This window comes from Sturnira hondurensis, unplaced genomic scaffold, assembly GCF_014824575.4.
Source record: "Sturnira hondurensis isolate 20B ecotype Veracruz unplaced genomic scaffold, ASM1482457v3 Scaffold0013190, whole genome shotgun sequence".
NCBI classification, from domain to species: domain Eukaryota; kingdom Metazoa; phylum Chordata; class Mammalia; order Chiroptera; family Phyllostomidae; genus Sturnira; species Sturnira hondurensis.
Window position 1 is genome coordinate 1,180,188 of NW_028085821.1, and position 22,060 is coordinate 1,202,247.

Here is a 22,060-nt window from a genome sequence, read left to right on the forward strand (position 1 = left end):
TCTGACAGCACTCAGTTCAAAGTCTTATGTCAATGATCTGATATTTCCCCAATCAATAATTTTACCCTAGACTGTAGGAAGAATTTATACAAATTGTATACATTTACAGATTCAAAAAGATACTTAGCTATCAAAAACACATACCCAAAATGAAAATGAATTTCTGAGTATAAAAATTTCAGCGGCAGTAAGCTCTTTTATCTTGTGAGTTTTTTAAAAATAGTTTCATAAGTTTCTGATAATAATGTCAATTTCCATTTTTTCTTGACCTTTCCCATACTTGCGTCAGGGTACGCCCTTAGGATTATTTCAGTGGTATATCACAGAGCAAAGGAACATTGCTCAGCACTGGAATGTTCACTCCATAAAGTTATCAGCGATTCGAGACTCTGCCAGTTCACCGCTCTGCCATCTATCAGACGTGACCCTAATCCTCAAGGTCCGTATGGCTGCTAGAGCTCCAGCATCACATCTGAATTACAGGCAGTTGGTTTGGGGAGTGACTGAGGGCGTTAGAGAGAAAGAGCACTTTTCCTTCCCTTTAAGATTTCTTAAAGGGTCCACAGTATTTCTGCTTATACTTTATTGGCCACAGCATAGTCACATCGTCACAGCCACAAGAAAAGCTGAGAAATGTAGTCCTTTACCTGTGCCAACTGTCCCCAGTTGAAATTAGTGTTCATTCTCAAAAGACAGAAAAAAGGGGCAAATCGGTATTAGGAGTTAACAGTCTATGCCTCAAAGGCCTATGGACTGAAAAATATGGAGAATTATAGTAAATTTACTGAAAGACCAAATTGTTGTGAAAAGTTAATTTTTTCCAGGTTACTTTATCCCTAATGCAACCAGTAACAAAGGGGGCAAGAAATCAAAGCTTGAGAACCTGGGTTAAAGAAAAATAATTTTTTAAAGGACTAAAACTTTGTAGGCAAAAAGGATAGGCGAAGAGCCAATTTCTGGGCATTTTGAAACAGTGTAGAGAACTTGTAAATTAAATGCAAGCCCATATTTTTCAGGTGGAAGAATTTTGTTCTATGGTATTGGATGTGCAGGAATTAAAATCAGAACACCTGCAAAAGTGTGCCTGTCATTTTTATATTGAATAGTTTCAGGAAAGTTTCTCAAGCTCTTATATCTACCTCTTAATTAAACACATGATAGTTTGATTTCTCACTCATGAAATATTTTGTCCACAACATGTCCAAAACAGCCCTTGGGCTGGCTGGCTTTGTGAGGAATTGTGCATTGCACTTGCCTCTGCTGAATTCCTTGGGACTCCAGAGGATTTTAGAAAGTGATGTCAGAGGGTAATACAAGATATTTTACAAAGTAGGTTAGCATAGACATTTCCAAATAATTACTTGGTTTGGGAACCATCTATTCACTTAAAATATTCTCCTATAATTGCTACATTTGGTGAACTCTCCTCCTGAATCTCAAAGTGCGATGCATATTTATGCCATTCAATTCCCAGTGACTATTCTAAAACATGTCAGTGTTGATCATTGAATATAAATTCCAAGTGCTGTCATTTAAAATGTGTGTTTTAAAATGCGGGTCTGCATTTCATCATGCTCCTTGCCTCCTTTCTCCTTCCTTCTTACCTCTGTCCTGGGCTTTAAAATATTATAACTTGTAATCATCGGCCTTTGATTCCAGAAACAAAATTTAAGAAAATCTATTTTATTCAACAATAATAAAGTACTCTTGGGAGAACGAAATACATACTGTTTCTTCATTCTTTTAAAAGCAAGTGAAAGTTTAGCTTTCAGGGAGAAAGGGAGATAGGTCAACCTGTTTCTTTTGCCTGCTGGCCAGATGATGCTGACCAGTCATTGTCTTTTCTCACTCAGGCATAAAAGCCTGAAAACTGCTTTTTCTTCTGCCTACCATTGCCTTAACCAGTAATGCTCTTCTCAGACAGCAAGATACCTGAATGTCTAAACATTTATCTGTACTAATACAGGCTCACTCCACGTGAATGCCTGCCAAGCAGGAACTAGGCTGTCAGCTTCATCCCATCAAAAAGACTTTCAGTCCCAAGGACTGATGGCAGGTTCCAATTGTTAAGTCATTCTTGCTTGAACTGAATTTTAAAGTCAGGCGCCTACTGTTAAAGAATGGAGCTCAAAGAGGGTATTTAGCTAGAAATGTTGCAATTCTAAATATAATACTGTTGACTATGGATTTTTTTTTCTTGTTGTCATTATTTTTTTTTAAGTTGGGCACTTAGTAAAACCCCAGGGCAGCAAATAGTGTGTAAGGGCAGCTCCTGCTGCATAACAGCTCTTGTTTTGGTACATTCACTTTGTAGTGATTTATTAAGGGAGGCTGAAAAAGCCTGATTAAAATGCATAAACAGTGCTGAACAGTAAACAACCATGTCTAAGGATGGAAAAATGGGACCCACATGCTGTGCATGGAAATTGCCCTTAACAACATGGCCTATTGTGGAACAGATAGGAAGCCAAAGGTTGCTTGTAATCAGATTTGAAGTTTCCCATCACTTGTAAAAGCAGCACTTCCTTGTGCAAGCGTTTCAATTTGTTGTCATTAAAAACTGCTTCCTGACTTAATCCTTACAGAAACCAGGAGTTCTTTTGACTGTCAGGTGGACAGAAAAATTTAGACAGGGAACCTACTAGACTTAAAAAAACCTAAATGAAACCAAGTTGGTACACTGAGGGAGAAATAAAATCTAATGATCGACAGGGGCATATTAAAGCAGCAGTGGAGTTCAAGATTATATATATATTTGCTACTACATTTTCCCTTTACACAGGGGAAAAAGAGTTGATGGGTTGGCTAGGTGCTCCTCTTTCTTCTCGTTCAGAAATAAAAGAAACTTTAAAAAAAATACTGGTTCAATACAACCTGAATCAAGTCTATGAAGAAAGACTCAAGTGAAAAAAAATTATCAATAATATGATACGACTTATCTGATGGGCTGACTTACATGAATTCATATACAAGATTTACTGTATAGTAATACTTCCTTAAATTTATTGAAGGGTATTGATTGCTAACTAAAAAGACAAATTGCTAAACTTTTATGCCATATATTATTCATCCACTGTATGACTATATTGGATTACAAAGGAAAATATGTTAAGAAATTTAAATAATTTCCTTAAAATCCTATTTATATTATTATCTGTAGTGCCTTAGTTACATGAATAGCATTTTTAAAAATGTTTTAATACTCTTTTTCCAAAGAAAATTAAAGAATAAACCAAAAACTCATCAACTTTTATCTTCCTAACTAAATATCTTTGTACTAAAATTTTAAAAACATACAATTCACAAGTCTCTCATTGTTAAGCATTCAGGTCTTTCTTATTTCCTAGTAATAATATTATAACAAACATCCTTAGACCATTATATTAATGTGTGTGTGTGTGTGTGTGTGTGTGTTTCTCGGGCACAAATTTCCTCACATATAATTTCTAGATCACACCACAAAAAATTTACTTTCTGAAAAATGGACTTCCAGAAAAGTCTTACTAATTTTCATTCTGCCAGCGGTACGTGAGACTCTATGGAAACCAGCATTTGGTGTTATCTTTACCTAATTGATATCAAATGAGTGAAGATGGCATCTTTTAAAAATGATTTTCATGTCCCTGACCTGTCTTTTATAATTTTAGTAATTTTATGATTTCTTTTTCTTGTATAAAGTGCCTCTTAAAAACATATCTGATCCTTTCATAGGGTTAGTGGGAAAATTAAATGAGGTAGTCTGTGTGAAGTGCTTAATTCTGTGACTAGAAAATCTTAAATGCTTAAGAATAGTTAATGAGTTTTAGTTATAACTATGGGTATTGATTTATCTCTCAGAATTATAGATGTAAATGTGGTCAATAAAGAAATTCAACATAAATGAAGATAGCATTACCATTATTTGGAAATTTACATGTAATAGTAAAAGAAAAGTATTCTTTCTATAAAGAACACAAAGCCACACATCTGTGGAGGGAAGAAGTCCTTGGTAAGTAGTTTATTGATTCCTTTCCCTGTCCCTGTAACCAACACAAGCACTTCCCTTTACTTTTAGAAAGAATGGTGAGTCCAAGTTCCCATTCAATAGAGGTGAAGGATATTTGTTTTGCCGAGAACTGTCCTGTGCACCTCTTAGAGGTATGTAGGGGAATGTTGTAGCCTGCAGTCGACAGAGCTGCCAGCCCCAGAGAGAGAAATACAAGTCTGGGCCAGATGTGACCTCAGAGGCCAGGACCAACCACGGAAGGGCATTGACAGGACTCTTGCTTCGCTTCAGAACCAGAAAGTAGGCCTTTCAGGACATTAAAGAGAGAGTTGTTATTTTTTTCTAAAATCATGAGTATAATTCCTCATTTGGCCTTAACTGCAATGCTAAGCCAACGTTATGCCTTTAACCTCTTGCCTCACCAGTCCATCATTACATCATGAGGGATTTGTCATTCAGAAAAACGGGATGGATTGTGCCTTTTCCATCTTAGAAGACCTTTGGCCCTTTCTATGCCTCTACCGCTTTGATCATGAAAGTCTTAACTATTAGCATAGCATTCAAAATCATTATCCATCCAGCCCTAACGCACCTTATTCAGCATCAATTTCACCCCATTTCTCTGTGCATTCGGGGCTCCAGATAGTAGTCTACTCACCACTCCTCAAACATGGACTATGAGAATTCCTTCCTCCACACTTTTGCTCAGGTTTCTGTTCCCTGAGCCTGGAATGCTCTTTGGAGTTCCCCACTCTGTTGACAGAGACCCTGCATATTCTTCAAATCCTACCCGGATTCTTTCCCAAATATAACCACCTCTTCCTCTGTGGTCTAAATATACAGTCTGTTTGGCACATTTCCTTCTGCCCTATATTATTGATGATTTTTACACATATGCTTTTCCCAGAGATTATAAGCATATGAAAGACAGTGGCCATATGTTAATCATGTTTGATTTCCCCACAGCCTAGCACAATCCTGCCTGTAGAGGAAATGCCCAGTGACTGCTTCATAATGAATCTTCAATTACTAGTTCTAGTTGCTTTCTCTGTAAGTATGACAAGTTTCCGTATGAGAAAAAGACACTCCTCGTGGCTCCTGAGTACGATGGCAAGATAAAACACAGACACTGAGTTAGATTTGAATTTGAATTTGAAATTCAAATTCAACTGGATGTTCTCGCAGAATCTGGAAACCCTAGTGCAAAGACATGTCCGTTTCACCACTGTCAGGGTTAAGTCCCGGGCAGGGTGAAGTGGTGTGGGCATCAATGTGTTCCCTCCAGTTCTGCTGTAGCCACGGGTATGTAGCCATGATGAACCCTCTTCATGTGAGGGGAAGGTAGTATTTGGGGTGGGGAGAAGGTGCAGAAGCACAAAAGTAGTCCTTTATAACTCGATCCTCACATTCTCACAGACAAAACATAGTGGATACTTGAGGAACCTGGGGGAATAATTCCAGATATTAATGCAAATTCTTCAAATAGCTAGTTCATTAACAATACAGCCAGGATAAATCTTTGAGGGCAGTGAGACATTCTCCTTTTCTTCAGGACTTTAATTCATGCTGCCCCCAGTCTCTTTTATTGTCTCTCTAGTGTCCCAACCACAATGGGATCATTGTGCAGGTTCCATTTGTGCCAACCTTCCATGCTTGGCCCCGAGGATTCCTGTCTACCCCAAGTTATTTGGTAACATTCTAATTTTATGCCCCACCCACACTTAGCTTTCATCTCTCATCCCCACCTCTTCTCTCTTCTAGTTTGCTAGGCAACAGTTTGTTAGTCTAATAATAAACCCAGTCTTGTCATCCTACAAAGAGAGATCAACAGAACCCTAAGGATTCTCCTTTGGTCTCAGATGACATCTGTAGTTTAACACTAACCTTCTTGGGACAATTTCTGGCACCCCCTAAGTTGTCTGATCAGAGGGTTGGAATTTCCTGTAGGAGTGGGTGCTCTGTGAGGCAATTGTTTTTTGGAGAGGTTGCTTGCAGTAACCTTTAAATCACACTATGCGAGCAGCTGTCTGGTGATGAGTTAAGCAGAATCTCTTAACTTGCAGATGTGTAGCGAATATGTTCAGACCTCGCCATTCTAATTACAAAGTAATTTCCTGTTTAAATTATACCCAAGTTGAGCTTCCAGTTGCCTGTATGAAACTTATTGCTCCTTGGAAGGATGCTCTCATCACACTCCCATAGGCCAATGGAGAAAAAACCCCTTGTGATCTTTGTGTGTAGCCTCTGTCAAATCTGTATTCTTCTATTTCTTCAGAAAGAAACTCCCAGGAGCCCATAGCTGCACTGGAAATACACTCCCACAGAAGCACAGACACACTCACAACAGTACAGTGGCCCAATCGCAGGGAATAAACTCTGGCCACGCAACATACCAGAAAAGCAACTGTCATTAGGATAAAGCCAATGACTTTGGTCATTTGAGCACCCACAGTGCTCCGCACTCTGAAGCTGGGAAGCCCCAGATGTAAGCAGTGTGCTTGTCAGGACTCTGGCTGCTGGTAACTGAAACCGGTCGTAGCTAGCTTTTAAAAAACAAAAATAGAGAGCAACGTATTACAAGGACATAATGATTCGGGGGAATTCAAGGGGAAAAGAGGCCAATGGGTAGTGAAATGGGAATCTAGAAAATGTATAACTCTATCTCTCAGCTCTTTCTCTCTGTGTTTTATTTCTTTTTCTCTTTGCCATTATTTTCCTCTGCTCCCAAATCATCATGGAGATTTGACCCATCATATTAAAGCTTTTCTTGAAGGGTAGGGTCGTATTTCTCAGAGTGGCCCCAGAGCCCAGCCTCAGTGGGAAGGCCAAGAAGTAAAGGGGCCATTGCGAGCTGGGTGGGGCCCTGCCAGCACACAGTCACAGCTGCCGTTTCCCTAGTTCTCACCTGACTAAGACAAACGTGGAAAATGAAATAGTGGAGATGCTACATATCTAGTTATATTGCTTATGTTAAACTTGTAATAAAGCAAATTCAGAATGGTAATAAAGAATACTAAAAAAATGTAGTTCATGAACTGGAGTGTACTATTTTGTATATCAGAAACTTCTATCCCACAAACCCTAACTGTTCCTTCATTTGTCTTCCTTAATTGCTAAGCAGGCAATCTCTTAGAAATAAAACGGAGTTGAATTGAATTAAAATAACACTATTCCCTTTGGGCTTATAAAGGTTTTTTTTACTCTTGGATCAATGATGGTTTACTATTGGCAGAGTTCAGACCTCCTGCCTGTTTCCCCAGTGCAATCAGATTTCATTCAGATACTCTAAAAATAAGTGAAAAAACACCTTAGGAAAAGTAACTTCTGGATGCCATTCCACTCTGTGACAGAGAGCTAGTAAACACAAACGAACCTTACTCAGTGCTTTCATTTCTCCTCTTTGGTGCCCCATTTGCTCAATGGTTATACTTTCTACTCATATCTTACAGTAGTTTCTAGGACGTTTTATGCACTCTTATAAAAAACATTAGTACAGTCCTCCATTTTATGTTCATTTATTTACTAAGGTATATGCATTATAAAGTAAATAAGCAATACAAACTTTAAAATGTGATCTATGCTAAGTGTAAGTAGAAGTTTGTGCACTGACCTGTTGTCACAGGAGAGTCGGTCCATATGAGCTGATTCGTTCTTCGTGCATCATTTTTAGTGTCCTCACGGCCAGTCCTGAACCTTAGAATAGGGTGTTCTAGGTAACCACACCGTGATGTGAATTCTCTGGCTCTTTTCATTGGTAAGGACCATGAATGTTTGTCTGCAGTGCCAAAAACCACTGAATGAGCTGAATGCATGTAAAAGTGACCAACATCAAACCAGCAGCGAATTTCTAAGAAAGAAAAAGAAAAATGGAGAAAGTCAAGCACCATGACTGGGTTTTGGCAACAAGGCTACACACTCCGAAGTAGGTAGAGCAGGAGTTGGCTGGCTGAGAAAGACCTAACCCCGCAAAGAAGGAAGGGAAGCCAATTGGATAATGATGCTCTCCAAAGGCCAAAGCTCTTGCTTTTCTCTGCATTGCTCCCTTTTGTCCTCTCTAGGAAACTGAGAGCCTGAGGGAGTGCTACCCTGCCAGCCTTTCAGATCAAAGGAAATCATGAGATAGGGCAGTATGTCAACCAGCAATCTTATTCTTTAATAAAACCCTTCTCACAAAAGGAATGACCAAAATTCAACAACAAACTGAAAATAATATTTACTAAAAAAATAGCAGCAAAGGAGTCATATCTCTGATATAAAAAGTGTATACAAATTAAGGAGAACAATAAGCCTTCCCACTAAGTAAGTCAGCAAAGGCTATTCACAGAAGGAATGATTGATTGGCAATTATATGAAAAATGTTCAATTTTCATTTTTTTAATGTCATAAGTTAAAACAACAGGACACTGTCTTTCCTTTGTTAAATTAGCAAAACTTTTAAACTGTCATCAAAGTACTAGCCCGAATACTGAAATGACAACTTGAATTCATCACAATGAGAAGCGTGTATTAACCTGACCCTTTGGAAATTAGTATTTCAGTGCAGATCAAAACCCATTAATATGTACATGTTCCTTGATGTAGTAATTCCTATTAATTCATCTTAGGGAAATAAAAAATAAAGATTAATAGACTGATGTGTTTACTGACATTTTATAAAGCATTGAGAAAATAAGACAACAGATTATTTGACAATATGAAAGCAGATAAATTATGACATACCTACACAATATATCATTGCTCAGCTTCTAAAATTTATGTTTATTAGGAGAGCTTAGTGGTATACCAGATGTTATGTTAAACTCATCAATGGGAAGACAAAGTAGGGAGAGGAGCCAAGATGATGGTGGAGTAAGTGGAAGCTACACTGACCTCATCCTAGGATCAAACTGGAATTGCAACTAGAGAAAAATCATGCAGAATAACTAACTCAACGCTAGCTCGAGAGAAGCCTTATAACCAAGGACAGATAAAAGAAACCACATCACTCAATGAGACTAGTAGGAAGTACAGAAGTGAGAGAAGTCTGGCTCATCTCCCACAGGCAGCAACTGAAGTGCTGGAGGAATATGTGAACAACTTGGGGGAGAGGGTCCCCCTGAGAAGTGTGGGCTCTAAACTCCAAGCTGGGCTCCCCAGCCTAGAGCACCAGAACTGACAAAGGAACCCAATAACATCTGGCTGTAAAAAGCCGCAGGAATTCTATCCACCAGGTAGAGATGGCTAGAGACACAGCCTTTTATTATTATTTTTTATTTAACTTTTGTTCAAGTACAGTTTTCTTTCTTGTATTCCCAGCCCTGCATCCCCCCAATGCTCCCCACCCCCCTCCCATCTCCGCCCCCCATCTTAGTTATTGTCCATGTGTCCTTCATACTTATTCATGTGAGTCCATCCCCTTTTACTCTGTGCTTCTCTCCCCTCTACCCTCTGGACCCTGTCAGCACGTTCTGTATTTCAGTGTCTTTGGTTACATTTTGCTTGCTTGTTTGTTTTGTTGTTTACATTCCTGTTAAAGGTGATATCATATGGTATTTGTCTTTCACTGCCTGGCTTATTTCACTCAGCATAATGCTTTCCAGCTCCATCCATGATGTTGCAAAGGGTAGGAGCTCCTTCTTCCTTTCTGCAGCATAGAATTCCATTGTGTAAATGTACCATAGTTTTTTGATCCAGTCATCGACCGATGGGCATTTAGGTTGCTTCCAACTCTTGGCTATTGTAAATTGTGCTGCTATGAACATCGGGGTGCATAGGTTCTTTTGGATTGGTGTTTCAGGGTTCTTAGGATATACTCCTAGCAGTGGAATTGCTGGGTCAAAAGGCACGTCCATTTTTAGTTTTCTTAGAAAATTCCATACTGCTTTCCATAGTGGTTGTACCAGTCTGCAATCCCACCAACAGTGAACTAGGGTCCCCTTTTCCCCACAACCTCTCCAGCACTTGTTGTTTGTTTCTTTGTTTATGATAGCCATTCTGACTGGTGTTAAGTGGTATCTCATTGTGGTTTTAATTTGCATCTCTCTGATAGCTAGCGATATCGAGCATCTTTTCATGTGTCTCTGGATCCTCTGTATGTCCTCCTTGGAGAAATGTCTGTTCAAGTCCTCTGCCCATTTTTTAATCGGGTTGCTTGTCTTCTTTGAGTGGAGTCGAGTGAGTTCTTTGTATATTTTGGAGATTAAACCTTTGTCTGAGGTATCATTGGCAAATATGTTTTCCCAAACAGTTGCTTCTCTTTGTATCTTGATACTGTTTTCCTTAGCCATGCAGAAGCTTTTAATTTTGATGAGATCCCATTTGTGTATTCTTTCCTTTATATCCCTTGCTCTAGGGGACGTATCAGTAAAAATATTGCTGCGTGGAATGTCTGAGATTTTCCTGCCAATGCTCTCCTCTAGGACTTTAATGGTTTCCTGGCTTATATTTAAGTCTTTTATCCACCTTGAATTTATTTTGGTGTATGGTGTAAGTTGGTGCTCGAGTTTCATTTTTTTGCATGTGGCTGTCCAGTTTTCCCAACACCATTTGTTGAAGAGGCTATCTTTACTCCATTTTATGTTACTGCCCCCTTTGTCGAATATTAATTGACTGTAGAGGTTTGGGTTTATTTCTGGGCTCTCTGTTCTATTCCATTGGTCTATGTGCCTGTTTTTATGCCAGTACCAGGCTGTTTTGATTACAGTGGCCTTGTAGTACAGTTTGATATCAGGTATTGTAATCCCTCCTACTTTGCTTTTCTTTCTCAAAATTGCAGCTGCTATTCGTGGTCTTTTGTAGTTCCATATAAATTTTTGAAGTGTTTGTTCTATGTCTGTGAAATATGCCATCGGCACTTTAATAGGTATTGCATTAAATCTGTAAATTGCTTTGGGTAGTATGGACATTTTGATGATGTTAATTCTTCCAATCCATGAACACGGTATATGTTTCCATTTGTTTGTGTCTTCCTTGATTTCTGTCTTCAGTGTTGTGTAATTTTCTGCATACAAGTCTTTAACCTCCTTGGTTAGGTTTATTCCCAGATATTTTATTTTTCTTTTTGCTATATCGAATGGGATTTTTTTCTTGATTTCTGCTTCTGCTGTTTCATTGTTAGTATACAAAAATGCCTTTGATTTCTGGATATTGACTTTGTAACCCGCTGTTTTGCCAAATTCATTTATTAGTTCGAGCAGTTTTTTGGTAGAGTCTATAGGATTTTCCATGTACACTATCATGTCATCTGCAAACAATGACAGTTTTGTTTCCTCCTTTCCAATTTGGATGCCTTTTATTTCCTTTTCTTGTCTGATTGCTGTGGCTAGAACTTCCAATACTATATTGAATAGAAGTGGTGAAAGTGGACAACCTTGTCTTGTTCCCGATCTTAGTGGAAAAGCTTTTAGTTTTTGTCCATTGAGTATGATGTTGGCTGTAGGTTTTTCATATATGGCCTTTATTATATTGAGGAATGCTCCCTCTATTCCCACTTTGCTGAGTACCTTTATCATAAATGGGTGTTGTACCTTATCAAAAGCTTTTTCCGCATCTATTGATATGATCCTGTGGTTTTTGTCTTTGCTTTTGTTTATGTGGTGTATTACATTTACTGATTTGCGGATATTGAACCATCCTTGCATCCCTGGGATGAATCCCACTTGGTCGTGGTGTATGATCTTTTTGATGTATTGTTGGATGCGATTTGCCAATATTTTGTTGAGGATTTTAGCATCTATGTTCATCAGTGATATTGGCCTAAAGTTTTCTTTCTTTGTTGTGTCTCTATCTGGTTTTGGAATTAGGATAATGCTCGCTTCATAAAAAGAGTTTGGGAGTTTCCCATCATTTTGGATTTTTTGGAATAGTCTGTGAAGAATAGGGGTTAGCTCTTCCTTAAACGCTTTGTAGAATTCTCCTGTGAAACCATCTGGTCCGGGGCTTTTGTGTGATGGGAGTTTTTTGATTACTGCTTCAATTTCATTTGCTGTTATTGGTCTGTTCAGGCTTTCTACTTCTTCTTCATTGAGTTTTGGAAGATTATATTTTTCTAGAAATTTGTCCATTTCACCTAGGTTTTCAAATTTCTTGGCATACAGTTCTTCATAGTAATTCCTTACAATCCCTTCTATTTCTGTGGTATCAGTTGTAATCTCTCCTCTTTCATTTCTGATTGTGTTTATTTGGGTCCTCTCTCTTTTTTTCTTGATGAGCCTACTTAAAGGTTTATCTATTTTGTTTATCTTCTCAAAAAACCAATTCCTGGATTCCTTGATCCTTAGAATTGTGCTTTTAGTCTCTATGTCATTTAATTCTGTTCTGATCTTGGTTATTTCCTTCCTTCTACTTGCTCTGGGCTGTCTCTGTTGTTGTTCCTCAAGTTCTTGGAGGCGTCGGGTTAGGTTGTTTGTTTGAAATGTTTCTATTTTCTTTAGGTAAGCCTGTATTGCTATGAACTTCCCTCTCAGGACTGCCTTGGCCATGTCCCATAAGTTTTGGGTTGTGGTGAGTTCATTTTCATTTGTTTCCAGAAACTTATTTATTTCTTCCCTGATTTCTATCTTGACCCATTCGTTGTTTAATAGCATACCATTCAGTCTCCATGATTTTGGGTGTTTTTGGTTTTTTCCTGTGGGGTTAGTTTCCAATTTTAGTCCCTTGTGATCAGAGAAAATGCTTGGTATGATTTCTATTTTCCTAAATTTGTTGAGTCTCGTTTTGAGACACAGATAGCCTTTTAAAGGGCCAACACATAAAAATCTCATTGGCAGCCACTTACCGTGGCCTCCAGCAGAGGGAGGACAGAGTGAATAAGAGCCACATGAGGAGAACCTGGGATTGGTAGCTCTGGGGAGAGAACTGAAGGAACAGCCTCCAGGATCCCTGTGCCAAGTCACCCCCCATTGGGCAAAAGCCATCTTCTCAGGCAGAGCACTCCCCGCCAAGTGGCATCAGCCTGAGGGGAAGCAATGGCCCCACCTGCCAGAATCCCTCTTACCCCACCCTGTAGAGTTTAAGCCAGGCTGCTGAATACAGCAGGAGGCTCTTTCAGTCATTATGCCTGCAGCAAAAGTAGAATCTCTGAGAAATATGAGACTTTAGCTGACACTCTCTGGGGCTCAGTGCTGGTAAAAGTTGGCCTTAGTGCATAGCTTGGTTGTCTTCACGCATCCAGGCACAGCAGAGGGAGCCACAAGCTGTGGGTCACTGACAGCTCCCAATAGGTTGCCCAGGGCCAATCCTAGGCAGCATCTGACACAGGACTACATCAGAGTCTTTGCAGATCTACCTAATACATAGACACAAATAGGAAAAGCAGCCAAAATGGAAGGACAAAGAAACAGGCCCCAAATGAAAGAACAAGAAAATACTCCAGAAGAAAAACTAAATGAAATAGAAGCAAGCAATTTATCAGATATCTATCAGTTTAGAGTAATGATTATAAGGGTACTCAACAGCATGAAAAAAGACACAGAAACCATAAAAAGGACCAGTCAGAAATAAATAATGCAATATCTGAAATAAATAATACACAGAAAGGAATAAACAGGTTAAATGAAGCAGAGCATCAGATCAGCAATTTGGAAGACAAGGTAGAAAAAAAAACCCAAGTAGAGTACCAAAAAGGGAAAAGAATTTTTAAAAATGAGGAGAGCTTAAGAGATCTTTGGAACAACATGAAGGGCAACAACATCCGCATCATGGGAATATCAGAAGGAGAAGAGACTGAGCAAGGGATTGAGAACCTATTTGAGAAACAATGAGTGAAAATTTCCCTAACTTGATGAAAGAAAAAGACACAGAAGTCCAGAAAGTGCAGAGAGTCCCAAGCAAGTTGGACCCAAAGAGGCCCACACCAAGACACATCATAAAACAGCAAAGCTTAAAGGACAGAATCCTAAAAGCCACAAGAAAAAGTAGTTATGCAATTGGCCTACAGTAGTGATAACAACCAAGAAAAAAATACATACAAAAAAGGCTCTACATAAAAATAGCCCAAAATTCTATCAGTTATTTTTCTCGGTTGGTGGATTTAAATAATTTTAGTTTTTTTCTATAGTTTAGTTTCTATTTTTATGTGTCTTTTTGAATTCATAGTCATGTGACCAGCATTTGTTGAAGACTTATGACCGTGTTCCAGACACACACTATCCTAAGTGTCTTAGGTGCTTAGCATAAAGCAGTGACAAAAACAGAGTTTCCGCTCTCAATAGGTCTTTCAAATTTATCAAATAAAAATAAGCATCCAGTTAAATGTAAATTTTAGGTAAACAATGAATAATATTTTAGAACAAGTGTAGTATTTTGTCTTGCCACCCTAACTCTCAAAGAATTTAATTTAGTGGAAGGATATATTTTCCACAATGAACACAAAATAACTTTTAAATTTATTTTTCATTGAAGTAAAACACAGAGAACATAAAATTTACCATTTTAACCATTTTTAAGTGTACAATTCATTGGTATTAAGTCCATTCACAGTGTTGTGCAGCCATCACAACTATCTAGTTTCAGAACTTCTTCATCACCTCAAGGGGAAAACTCTGTACATATTAAGCATTCACTCCCATTCCCCACTCTCCCCAGTGCCTAGCAACCACTAATCAGCTTTCTGTCTCCACAGATTTGTCTATTCTGGATATGTGCCTATATAAATGGAATTATATAAGATGTGGCCTTTTGTGTCTGGCTTATTTCATTTAGCATGATGTTTTTAAGATTCATTCATGTTGTAGCATGTATCAGAATGTCATGCCCTTTTGTGGCTGATGATATTTCATTCTATGGTGATACCACATTTTGTTTATCCATTCATCTGTTGATGGACATTTGGGTTGTTCCCACCTTTTGAGTAGTGTGAAGTATGTGTTAATTTCATACTTTTAAAAATAAGTTTTGTTTAAACTATTAAAAGACCCAAGGGATAATGAAAATCCTTCTCTCAACCTTCTCTAGTCCAATGTTATGTGTTTAAATAACTCTGAGTAAAGTTTATGGCCAAACAACACAACATAAAGTATTAAACAAAATAAAATAAAGTGTAGCAAATATAAAGAAGCATAAAATGTAGGTCTTGTCATCAAGAAGCTTATATCCAGTTCTGGGAAATAAAAAATAGTCCAGTGTTTAAACATAGCAAGGCTACTCTGCCCCTCAGTTAGAAACCACCGAGTTTCAATGACTAATTCAGTGCCGCCCCTAGAACAATAAGTAGGGTGCATCACATCTGCATGATTACAAAACTTATCCAAAAAAACCCCTGAACTTCTTAGGGAAAAAAAAGAGAGACCTTCATCCAAAGACAAATCACATTTTCCAACCTTAAAGGCCATGAAAGATCAGAAATATCAGAGTTCCTCCTCCAGCCTCTGTTGGATAACTAATTCCTGCCTTCCCCTTTTAGTGAGTGTTTTTCTGTTTCAGGTCCTCTGAGGTTTTCAGACTTACATCAGTAAATTCTCCTTCCAACAGCTGAGGGAAGCTGGCTTGCAAACTTTGTGCAGGCATTATCTAAGAGCATATGAAGCATTTTGAAGCATAAGAGAGAAGCAACACAGAGGCTGGGGGGAAACTTCCCACCTCTATCTCCTTTGGCTGGAGCCAGAACAGCCATTTCCTGACCCAGAACCACAGGAGGCAGAAGGGAGAGGCTCAGTGAGATGGCCTGGTGAAGAGCCTCAGGAGTCCTACTAGGGCTCAGTGTCTACTAGGGCTCAGGCGGCTCATTTCCTCTTCCAGAACTTGCCAGATTTCTTTCATTGCCATGCTCAAGTTACTGACCTTACTTTACCTCCTGCTGTCCACTAACCAAAATCTTATATATTTTTTCTTTAAGGCTCAATGTAAATCCTACTGTCTCTAAAGAGGCTTTGCTGATCTTTTACTTCTTTGGAAAGTTTTTTAAAGCCTTCCAGAGGGGTTTTGCTGATTATTCTTTCTTCCAAAGAAGGAATATTTGGTCCCTTCCTTGTTTGGACTGTACCTCACCATATTTGTTATAATTGCTGCATATCTTAGTTATTAGTGTGCCTGTTCGGCATTTGTTCCCCATGCCCTACCACCATCCGACAAACAAGATATAATCCCAAAAGGTTGTCTTCTCATGGGAGCAGCTACATTCCACTTGTTTCTAAGTCCTCATTCTCCCATTGACCCTGCAATACCCAGGACAGGTGGACCGGAGTTCTATGCAGGTGCCATACTCAGGAAAAAGTGTTGAGTGGGTGAATATTACTTATTTTAGACTCCGATTTAAAAGGTAAAGAAGTCTTTTCAAATGCCTTAATAATAGAGTAGTGGTGTTTACCTGCCCACTGCAAGCTAGAAGTGGGTTTTGGGGGGATGACTTTTTCTATAAGTATAGTTGGAATATTTATTATGTTAGTCTCAGGTGTACAACATAGTGATTTGACATTTACACACCCTATGATGTGAACACCACACTAACTCCAGTAACCGTTCATCACCGTGCAAAATGATCACACTGTTTTTGGCTGTACTGCCCCCTCCCTTCATCTTTGTCACCTGTCCCTCTGCCCACCTTCACTCTGGAAACCACCAGTTTGTTCTTTGTTTCTATGAGTCTGTTTTGTTTCATTTGTTTTGATTTTTTAAATTCCACATATAAGTGAGCTGGGCATATTTGGGCATCTTCTCTCTCTTTAGTCTTAAAAGAATTTGTCTTTTGGGGTATAAAAGGAAAAGTTCAGCTCATATTTCTCTAAAAACCTCCTGAAGAGTACCCTGTCTTCATTTCCATTTTTTTCCTTTAGCCATTACTTTTCTACACTTAATTTATCAATTAAATTTTCTACATCAAATCATATAAACTTTTCTTCTGTTACTGTTTTCATAAATTTTTCACTATTAACCCTAATATTCCAAATCATTGTATGCTAAAATGATTTCTAAATTTATGTTAAAAGTAGGAAAGTAGCAGGCTCTTATGAAGAAAATAACCAAAGCATTCATTTCTTTAACCCAAAGTACCTGGGGGTGTTGCTACTGTTGTTATGAATCACGCTGCTGGCTTTTCATACAGCTCCAATTGCAGTATAGTTGTCAACAAGACCTCATTCACTCATGCATTCCTTCTACAAGTATTTATTGACTATGATGTCTGAGCTGCTGAACTACGGTACTGTGGACTGATTCCTTTTCTTTCAGTACTATATACTGGCTCATTGGCTCTTATTTTTTTGCCAGCACAACCTTATCCAACATCCCATAGGGAGTGGTGTTTTCCAGGGGTTTGTTCTTGCATCCCTTCTGTTACCAGGAATGGCTAACACCTGACACAGATGCAATCTCTTCCCTCTCTGGAGCCAGTGGTAGATTCTAGTTGTCTTTCATGGCACTCTTTCTCACTATGCCTGAAGGTGGCCTTGAATTCTTTCTCAACATGGGGATCGCCTAAGTTATTGGGAGGTGGAATGCAGCAGTCACTGGGGAATGGAATGTCTGTTCTCCCTGCAAATCCCTCCCTCAATGACTTTACCTGGCCTGTGGCTTCCACTTTCACTCTGTGAAGATGATCCCCATACTCTACTTAACATTTCTCCTGAATTCTAGATTCATATTTTCAATTACCTTCCCCACTTCATGTCTCCTACTCAGCTTGTAAATACCAAAGTTACTATACAAGGTCTGTCCAGAAGATGCCATATTTTGATGTATATAATGTGCACTATTTTGCCCAGATTTTTGAGGGAAAAATAAGGGTGTGCATAATACATAGATAGCATTAAATTAATGATAAAAGTGAAATATTTTTTCCTGCAAGTTTGGGCCAAAAATGTGTGTTATACATGGCAACATATGTTACCCAGCCATGTAATATAAAAAATAGAGACATTTATTGAAGAAGATACAAGATAAAAGAAACATTGTACATAGGACAATGACATCTCAGTCCCCTTCAAAGTAGGCACCTTGGAACCTCACACAGTTCTCCCAGTTGCCATCAGCTGCCCCATTGTATTTTCCTGAATCTCATTGGTAACCCAAAATATCTTTCCTTTCAAAGGCGATTTTAGTTTTGGGAAAAGCCAGGAGTTTCAGGGTGCCAAATCTGGGCTGTAAAGGAGCTGAGTCACCTGGGTGATTTGATGTTTTGCCAAAAAACTGTGAATGACACCTAATGTATGAGTTGACACGTTGTCATGATGAAGCTGCCAAGTCAGCAGTTGCCCATAGCTGTGGTCTTCCAAATCATCTGAACAGTTTCCTGCAGAGGAAAAATCAGGCTTAATACAAAATCTGATACAGATCCATTGCTATACTTGCTCAGTCATTTTGAATACAATAGTCACACAGTACACATTCTTACTGAAAGATGTCTACTGACCTCACTGACTAGTACAGTGAAGCCATTATTGTTCACACACCCACAGTCCTGCCCACTCTTTTTGGCTGCCAGGTTGCACTGATGCCATGCAAATGGTCCTCATTATATTAACAATAGCCAGACTTTTTCTGAACAGACCTCATATTCTCCATAGAACCTGCTCTTGGGAATTATTATTTACAGTCACTCAGCCTAAAGATGGTAGGCTTACCTCTACTTTCTCTTATCCCTTATTTCAGCTGCACACGCAGTTGATCATTAAGTTATATTAACTCTACCTCACAGGTGTTCCTTAAATATATTGCTGCTCGTCCTTTTCCAATTTCCTAGTGTAAATCGTTATAGATTGCCTACATGGATATTTGCAATAACCTCTGTCATTCTCCATGAATGAATTACTCTCCAAATCATCCTCCGCCTTGCCATTAATTATCTTCCTAAAGCACTGATCTGACCAAATTAGTGATTTCTTTCATTTCTTTCAATGGATCCTTAAAATCCTTCATTGTCACCAGAAAAAAACATCAGATTTCTTCTTTGTTTACTATCCAGGTCCCTTGACACTCTAGCATCAAATTACTTCTCAAGCACATTTCTCATCGCTGCCCCAACTCCTAGTTTTCTGCTTCAGGCATACCATACAAGCTATTCACTAACTATACCATGAACTTCGGTGCTTGCTGTCTTTCTTCATGCTGTGCAAACTGTTTAGAATACTTTTTCCTCCACTAACTGCCTGGGAAAATTCTCCCCCACCAAAGTTTAGTTCTCCACTGTCTCTCCCCTTCTCCAGGCCAGCCTCCATCAGTGATTCAATGTCATGTGATGGTTACTTGAGTCTGTTGCACCAAGCTGTTGACTCCTAGAAGAATCTTATCCATTTTTTATGTATAATATGAATAGTAGGGTGCCTAACACATATTAAAAGCATTTGCCAAAATAAAAGATAGCCCCTATTCTAAATCACTGTTCTCTTTAAAGAGCAGTAGCTGGTTGATAAATGAAGATGATAAATATGGCTTAAATTTGAGTCTTATCACATGGTCTTGGATTGGAAATTGTTGACCTGCCTTGCCAGTATTTTCCCGAGCCTCCAGTGACTTTGGGAAGGGGGGGGGGGAATGTACGCAGTGAAATGATTCATCCCAACTTTGTAAAATAAAATTATCCCTTCATTTTCTTGTTTTGGAAATAAAAACAAAACCACCAATGCTTGATTGATGTAAGTGGAAACCCCCCTTTTTTGTANGAAGATGATAAATATGGCTTAAATTTGAGTCTTATCACATGGTCTTGGATTGGAAATTGTTGACCTGCCTTGCCAGTATTTTCCCGAGCCTCCAGTGACTTTTGGGGGGGGGCGGGGGGGAATGTACGCAGTGAAATGATTCATCCCAACTTTGTAAAATAAAATTATCCCTTCATTTTCTTGTTTTGGAAATAAAAACAAAACCACCAATGCTTGATTGATGTAAGTGGAAACCCCCCTTTTTTGTATAATCCAGTGTTTTCATTGAGTCATTTGCAGAGTAGAAAAATGAAAAGAGCATTTGGAGGGGCTTGCGGTGGCGTTCTGCCCAAGCAGGTCTGACGGTCTGTGCAGTGGAGTTGGAGTCCCCAAGCACACCTCACAAAGCCATCCCGAGGGAAAAGGCTTCACAGTAACAAGCTGCTCCCACTTCAGGATGGAAACCCCGTTCTACGCTGTTTGCAAAGCCCTGGAAGTGGCCAGGCATATTAAATAATGATATAATCAAATGTTGGTTTATGTAATCACATACCTTTACTATAAAATTTTAAAATACTAGAAGGTATATCAGAGTTAATACACAGTGGACTTTAAAATTAAAAGTAGCACTGGTTGTGGTGGGTCTCCCCTAAATCAATCCAGTAACATTTACCTGCATCATAAAACTGTACCTAATAAGGCAAATGAGATTAATGGATTGCAGTATCATTTGTGAGAGAACAAAGGCCTCCAGTTCCAACATTGCTATCAGCAGTTCTCATTGGAATTCTCTCATTAACTGTGGGAGCTGATTTAAATTATGCAATCCAAATTTTAGGTGGATGTATTAAGACATGTATCAGGACACAGGAAGGTAGAAAAATTCCCACAAAGCTCAGATATGAGTAAGTGAATCTTTCCTGCAAAGAAAAAGACGCCAGATTACAAACGAGCACTCTCTTCAGTGAGCAGGCTAATCAGCGTGCAGGCCTGGATAAAGGGAACAATGGACACCTCCTGACACCAGGCTGGGTGTCTGGTGAGCGTCCCTCGGTGCAGTGTTAGTCCTGTGTGCGTGTTTATTGTGTTTCTATAAAGTCCTAATGAGCTCTGTGGGTGAGAGTGAAACCTTTTGCTTTTTCACACTGTGCTCAAGACCCCTAAACTTCATGGGGTCAAATCTAAAGAAAGGGTAATGGACCATGAGGTCCAGATTAATAGACCTGATATTAACACAGCAGCAAGAATGTCACCAAATGCAAAGTTTAGGGCAAGCAATGAATGAAGTATTTGTTACACTTAAATAATATACAAAGGTTATAACAGAGTAGTGGCACTATATCAATGCCATTATTGCAGGACTTTGAGAAAGTATGAAACAACCCTGTAACACATCTGTAGATTACAATACACAAATTTGTCTTCCAACAGAAAATCATAAATTATAATAGAAAGCTATACAGCTATGGGGACTAGCTATAATTACTTTTAGATATTGAAAATCTCTTGGCAAGAAAAATAATCAAGATACTATCAGTATCTAATACTCATATAACAGAAATGTATTGTACCCTTCATATTGATTTTGAAGTTCATATACTGAAATGTACATTTTCTCAATAAAACAGATCTTTCTCCTCTAATGCTCTGGTTCCTTTAGGATAGGACAGATGTTTCTTGCTTTGAAATGAGTGAAACATAACCACACTGAGGATGATGTCATGAACAGAACCACTTGTGTAAATATGGGACTCTTTCATCAGACTCCTTATCCGTGTAGCTGTTGGCTCATCAGGGTAAGCCTAGCCTGTTATTACAGTGAACTTCAGTTCAAATGATGCAATGTAAGCCATGGACTTGGGGTCTGAAAGCACTGTACTTCATGGTTTTGTTGGTAAGTTAACATTAAAAGAATCATCATTCTCTCACATGGGTAAGGAGAGGAAGATGTGAGGGTATGCGCCAATAAAAATATTTGTGTGCTTGTTCACCTTCTGGGTTAAATACTTTTCTTTGGAATTGACTTAGTTGGGTTATAAATTATTTGAGGACAAGGTTTCTATCTTTATTTCTGCTGTTTTATGTTTCTGTTCTAACACCAAAGGTAAAGCCACAGTATTGTTCACACACTCCACGTCTCATGCATATATAAAGTCTGTCCAGAAGGTATCCAGCCATGTAATATGAAAAACAGAGACACTTACTGAAGAAGACACAAGATACAAGAAGCCTTGTACATAAGACAATGATGCCTCAGTCCCCTTCATAGTAGGCATCTTGGGACCTCACACAGTTCTCCCCATTGCCATCAACTGCCCTGTTGTATTTTCCTGAATATCATTGATGGTCTGAAATCTTTTTCCTTTCAAAGGTTATTTTAATTTTGGAAAAGGCCACAAGTCTCAGGGTGCCAAATCTGGACTCTAGGGGGGCTGGTCATCTGGGTGATTAGATGTTTTGCCAAAAAATAGTGCACAAGTTGTGATGAAGCTGCCAATCAGCAGTTGCCCACAGCTGCAGCCTT